This window comes from Triticum aestivum, chromosome 4A (genome assembly GCF_018294505.1).
Source record: "Triticum aestivum cultivar Chinese Spring chromosome 4A, IWGSC CS RefSeq v2.1, whole genome shotgun sequence".
NCBI lineage: Eukaryota > Viridiplantae > Streptophyta > Magnoliopsida > Poales > Poaceae > Triticum > Triticum aestivum.
Window position 1 is genome coordinate 300,639,295 of NC_057803.1, and position 7,075 is coordinate 300,646,369.

The following is a 7,075-nucleotide window of genomic DNA, read 5'->3' on the forward strand; positions in this document are numbered from 1 at the left end:
AGCGATAGCGGTAATTTTGTAGCAATTGTAACAGTGATGATAGCAATAGTAACTTAGCAGAAACAATATGGAAAAATTTGTAGGCATTGAATCGGTGACTTGTTGGATGATATTCATCATGTGACAGTTATAACCTAGGGTGTTACGGCACTAGCTCCAGTTCATCGATATAATGTAGGCATGTATTCCGTAAATAGTCATACATGCTTTATTAAAAGAACTTGCATGACATTTTTTGTCGTACCCTCCCGTGGCAACGGGGTCCTTACCGGAAAGTAAGGGATATTAAGGCCTCCTTTTAATAGAGAACCGGAACAAAGCGTTAACACATAGTGAATACATGAACTCCTCAAACTACGGTCATCACCGAGAGTGATCCCGGTTGTTGTCAATCCGGGGTTATCAGATCATAACACGTAGTTGGTGACTATAACTTGCAAGATCGGATCTAGAACATGGATATAATGATGATAACATAAATGGTTCAGATCTGAAATCATGGCACCCGGGCCCAAAGTGACAAGCATTAAGCATAGCAAAGTCATAGCAACATCAATCTAAGAACATAGTGGATACTACGGATCAGGCCCTAACAAAATTAACTCGATTACATGATGAATCTCATCCAACTCCTCACCGACCAGCGAGCCTATGAAGGAATTACTCACTCTCGGTGGGGACCATCATGGAATTGGCAATTGAGAAGGGTTGGTGATGACAAAGAACGAAGACCCCCCTCTCCGGAACCCCAAACGGACTCTAGATCCGCCCTCCCGAAGAAGAACAGGGATTGGCGGCGGCTCCGTCTTGTGGATCACGATAATTCTTTCTCCCTGATTTTTTCTCTGAAAAAGGAATTTATAGTGTCATGGTTGAGGTCTGCGGTGCCACCAGGTGGGTACAACCCACCTGGGCACGCCAGGAGAGGGGGGAGCACCCTGGTGGGTTGTGCGCACCCAGGGGCCCCTCTCCGGTAGGTCTTGGCTCCAGAAATTCTTATATATTGTATAAAAATTCCTCGCAAAGTTTCATTCCATTCCGAGAACTTTTATTTTTACACGAAAAAACACCATGGTAGTTCTGCTGAGAACAACGTCAGTCCGGGGTTTGTTTCATTCACATCATGCAAATTAGAGTCCAAAATGAGAGGAAAAGCATCAGAAAAAGTAGTTATGTTGGAGACGTATCAGTTTTCAACTTGAATATTTAAGTATTGTGTGCTGGTTAATATTTTTGTGAATTCTTTATATATGCTTGTGAATCCATGCTTATCTTTATGCTCTTTGCATTTGTTAGTTAGATGATTACCTACTGATGTTATTATCACGTTTTATTATGCTATTTATTTTCGATGCTAGTGGTCATGCTATGTTCGTACGTAGTGTTGTCACTATAATGGTGTTATTCACGGTCATCGCTATGCCATAATCTTTTGCATGTAGTAGGAAGAATGGTTTATTGTTGTTGATATGGTTAATGTCTATGCTTTACATCCATGCTCATGTTGATATCATGCTCATATGCATTTTTCATCATGTTATTGTGATTCGGCATCATTCAAGATTAATTGGACTTTAATCAAACTTGAACTTCTGTTGGCTAAGTCATAGTGCCATCGAATCGAGTTGACCAGTGCAACCACACTTGCCTTATGGGGGCCCCGATTGGGTTTATTGTCATGCCTCTTGCCGGTGCCTCCAACTAGGGAATGTTATGGGCGCACGCTACCCTGATCAAGTAGGCGGACATAAGCCTTGTGTGCCTGTTGTTGTTGTACCCAAGTTGTCCCCATTTAGGATTGTTTTGTTTTGCCAGGACGGTGGCCACTGGATGTCACAGGATGACACCGGGGCCACCCATGACTTAGCCCAAAGGGGAGTTGGTTGGAGTGGCCAGGAGAGTGTCATGGAAATAGATCAGTTTTGTCGGAACACCGTTGGTCCACCCGAATGGGAGTACGAGGCCATGGGTTCTGTGGTGTGGGTACAGTGTACTAACCTCTGCAGAGTGTGTTTAATATATCAATAGCCGTGCCCGCGGATAAGGGCCAAGTTCGTAGTAGGTCACACTATGGGTAAACAGTAATAATAACCTGACTAATAACAACCCCGGTTTGATGAGGAAAGAAGTTGGTTGATCTTTATGTGGTCACGGGAGGATCACGATGATATTCTTAATATTGATGAGACGATCTTGTGAGGATCACGATGGTATTCTTAATATTTATGAGATGATATTGTGAGGATCATGATGGCATTCTTAATATTGATAAGGTGATCTTGTGAAGATCCCGATGGTATTCTTGATAATGATTGAAGGTATCTCATGACCATGATGGTAAGTCAGAGTGGCATATATTTGGTGGTTATGCGGTAAACCCGAATAGAGTAAGTGATATTTGTAGCATGTTGCATGCTAGTACCATCAGTGTTCATGTCTCGAGTAATATGTTCATGCCATGTTAATAATGTTCTAGCGGTATCATGTTCATCTTGTACGTGCCATGTTGTTCTAGTTGTATCATGCTCATGCTTGTTTAACATGTAAATGCCATGTTGTTGTTTGTCTTGATTTCTTCTGGTTGTTGTGAGCTTGCAAGTACATTCAATGTACTGACCTGGCATGTCATTCCAGTTTGCAGGTCATGCTTTGTCTACTTACTTGTTTGTCGTGGATCCCTTGTTGGCGAGCTAGGATAAGCGTTCCAGCCAGAGTCCCTCCGGAGTGGAGTCCATATCTGTCGTCGTTATTCCGCTCCCCAAAGTTATTCCGCTGCTATGAGTTGTTCTGCTGCTAGCATAGAGCAACCTTGGCAGGCGTAGTGTCGCTGTGTCGATGTAATTCCTGGTTATATCAGAACCCTTGTATCCCTGAGTATTTGTAATAAAGAGTTGATTTGTTCTATGCCAAGCAGTGCCGTATTCCAGAAGACTTGATCTCTGGGATGGAATACGGGGTGTTCCGGTCTCTCTGAGCCGGGGTACCACACATTCCAATCCAACCACAAGAATCTTGATCTCTAGCCTTCCCCAAGTTGCTTTCCACTCAAATAATCTTTCCACCATAGCCAAATCTATGAGAGAGAGTTGAGTGTTGGGGAGACTATCATTTGAAGCACAAGAGCAAGGCGTTCATCATCAACACACCATCTATTACCCTTTGGAGAGTGGTGTCTCCTAGATTGGTTAGGTGTCACTTGGGAGCCTCCAACGAGATTGTGGAGTTAAACCAAGGAGTTTTTAAGGGCAAGGATATGGCCTACTTTGTGAAAATCTACCCGAATGAGGCAAGTCCTTCGTGGGTGATGGCCATGGTGGGATAGACAAGGTTGCTTCTTCATGGACCCTTCGTGGGTGGAGCCCTCAGTGGACTCGCGCATCCCTTACCCTTCATGGCTTGAAGTCTCCACCAACATGGATGTATGATAGCACCACCTATCAGAACCACGCCAAAAATCTCCGTGTCTTCATTGCGTTTGCACACTCCAATCCCATCCCTTTCCTTTCATGCAAATAGCATGCTTTACTCTTTCTGCTCCTCATAATCTTGCCATGCTAGCTTGAAATGTATTGTGAATGCTTAAATTTATGCTAAAACTCCACCTCAACTTGAAGAACTTAAAAACTACTACTTTTGCTTGTTGAGGGTCTAATCCCCCCTCTAGACACCTCTTCTCGATCCTTTCAGAAGGAAAAGGGGACCTCTCTGTACTCGAACAGAAGGGAACGATGGGTGAAGAAAAATGTGTACGTTCATTGACTCACCCAATACCTTCTGACGTGGATTCCCTCTTAATAGTACGGGTTTCCTACTACCAAAGAAATATACATGCAAAAAATACCGTCTTCGATCTTTTCCGTCCAGAGGGAATGCCTAAACGTCTTGCACCCAATCATAGATTACCTGAAGAACTTGGCATACAATTAGACCTCAAAGATAGTTGTCATCATCACCCAAATCACAAATACTGGAATTGCCCTAACAATCTCCTCCTTTTTGGTGGATGATGACAACTACAAGATTTGCAAAGGAGGTCTAGAAAATATAGAAGGGCTCCCTCCTAGATGTGTGCACTATTCGGATTTGCTTTTGGAATACGAAGTCACACATTAGGATCAATGCTCCCCCTAGATTTTATATACCAACCACTACGAATAAACATATAGGATAGACAGAAGGCATACATGAAACTATGATAGCATAGAAGGGAAACACATGTCTCACACCATGCAAAGTCTCACACCACAAGATTCACACACTAAACAGAAAGGAAATGGAAGACCAAGTTCAACTCTCAACACGAAGCAAATAACCAACCCATGCAAATCCCGAGACGTAGTAGACCTCTCTCCCCCTTTGGCATCAAGACAACAAAAATGAAAAGAGCGATGCTAACGCCCCAGAGCTCGGTAGATCTTCTTTGACCCTCAGTCTCATATGTATCATGATCTTCACTCCTCCTCCCCCAGGTTCATGCGCGGGTACTTCAATTAACTTCCCATGAACATGGACATCCCCTGGCCCTCTGCGTGGGTAGATCCACGACGTTTGACACCACACGACTCACGTGGAAGCGGGGAATTGATTCAATTCCAGGTTAATGAAGAAGCAAAGAAGATATCAGGGAAAACATTGATCCCGCCACGACATGGTCGAAGTGCCCGCATATGCATTTGTTAGGGCCTACCCCAATGATCCCAGCACCACGTATGGGCCAGGCCCGAGGGCTCCTGCCGGTGCAGCAAACATCCATGTTCATTGACCGGACTCATACACAGGCATGACGATGTTCATACATCTAGCACCAACGTGTAACACAAGGCCGGGCCAGAAAAGCCGCTCTTTGTGAGATCAAGGAGTGTATCAAGAAGATCAAGCCAACATACAGGACAAAGATTTTAAGAAAAGTGCCCTTTGCTGGTCAGGCGAGGCTAGCAAGGTCGATGCAGCAAACAAGAACAAGCTGCACCAGCCGCGTCTCCGGGGCGGCTGGAGACCAAAGCACGCACCCCTCTAAGAAGGCCCGGCAAGCCGTGCCCTTAGTAGGCATAGGCCAGTTACCACCGTTCCACCGCATCACGCCACCAGTCACTTATCGATGTGGTGTCGAGCCCCTCAGGTGACTAAGTGGCTCTCACCAAGCACGTGGCGGCTTGCTGGAAGACATATCACACTTGTTTTACACCCATCCAGAGACGTGCGAAGATGACAAGCAGAAGATGGCTAAGCGGCGATATAAGCTTGCTGGGGATGCACCCCACACGCCACCTAAGGTACCATTAATGGCATTTTGTCCTAAGTGTCAGAGTTAGGTATGATGGTACTGTTGGCTATCTAATCACAAGATAATGCCTATTTTGCCACTATGGTTACCCCTTGAGCTATAAAAGGAGGTCCAAGGCAACCTAGACAAGGATTCAAACCTTCTCACACTTGTACTCACATAGTAGCTCTCTTCCTGAAGGCCACCTTGCCGGGATTGGGCACTACGTGTGGTCGTGTTCCTCTATACAATCCACCAAAGCAGGAGTAGGATTTTCCGCTTCACAGCTGCCTGAACCTGGCTAAAAACACCAGAGTCTCATCGTCATGCTGCCTCATGGCCTCCGCTCATTATGCAACATGATCTCCCCTATGCTCATCTACAAGGGGGCCTGTGGCCCAATAGGTGATCGTGATCACCCAAGACAACTCATAATTGTGATCACGCCATTGGGCCCTGGCATTTTGAGTTTCATATACCCATAATGTGGTATGGCTTGAAACCTTGCGAATGTGTCGGCCCCAATAGGGTGTGGTATCCGCTATGAAAGGGCACAATGTGGAAGAGTAGTTCTTAGGACATGTAGTCCCCGGGAGTGCCGAATACTATGTCAAGAGTGACTCGTCCGGAGCAATGCGCCTCTCTGCCGGGGATAATTCCTCGAAAGGTAGTGTAACTTTGTTTGATGCGAGATCTGTCAAATTGCATTTTATCAAGGGTATCATCGTAAATGTGGTTTAAACCGCTGCCTCCATCCATTAGCACCTTGGTGAGTCTGAAGCCATCCACCATGGGATCGAGGACTAGTGCGGCGGGTGCTCATACGGGGCGGGCCCTTGGCTCGTCTGCCGCCTCGAAGGTTATTGGTGTATCCGTCCCGGGATTTGCTGTTGTCACCTGGTGGATTTGAACGAGCTCTCGAAGGGCTCTTTTCCTCTAATTATTTGAGGAAAATGTCTCATAGATCGTTAGGACCTCAGTGTCGTTGTCCAGGGGTGTTGTTGATTGTCTAGTAGAGGGTGTGACTCCGAGGATAGCTTCCCCACTCTTTGCCACTTGCCTGACCACCCAACAAGCTCGAAGGCTGTGGGTTGGGTTTGTGTTCAGTAGGACCAAGTGTATGGGGCATGGTTTGTCCAGTAGATCATTGAGGACTATTCTGGGTCCGGCGAGTGGTATATTCTTCTTTTCGACGGGCTCGTGTTCGACCGATCGTCGTGGGTATAAGCGTCTTGCGCGAGATTTTCTTGGTTCTTCGGCATGGATTGACTCCAAGCGCATCTGTTGTGTCTTCGAGGCGCTTTCCATGGCACAATATTTGCGTATCAGATCCAATAACTCGGTGACCTTATGAACATGGTGACGGGCGAGGGCATTCAAGATTCCTTCATCTTGACAGTTATGCTGAAAGGTTACTATGATTTCTTGGACACAGGAGTTTGTCATTCTGTCTTTGACCAGGAGGAATCTGGACCAAAAGTGGTGGACCATTACTCTGGGCTGCTACTTATGCACAATAAATCTCATAATTCTGGCTTCCTAGAGTTACTAGGGGAGTACTCAACATGGGGGGTGTTTGGGAAAAACTTTGCGTCCCAATGTGTTGCGGGTCCGAGGCTTCGGCGTCGGTATCCTGCTATGGCACGGTATTTGGCGCATCAGGTTCGGAATCCGGACTGTCAATCAGGTACTATTGCACGAACTCGAGGTCATGCTTCGAGTCGGGGCTCGTTCCCGGGCTCCTCCCGGGGCGAATATCGGACTCCGAGCTAGAGGCTTGGATTAGATGATCGGAAACCTGGACACAATCTG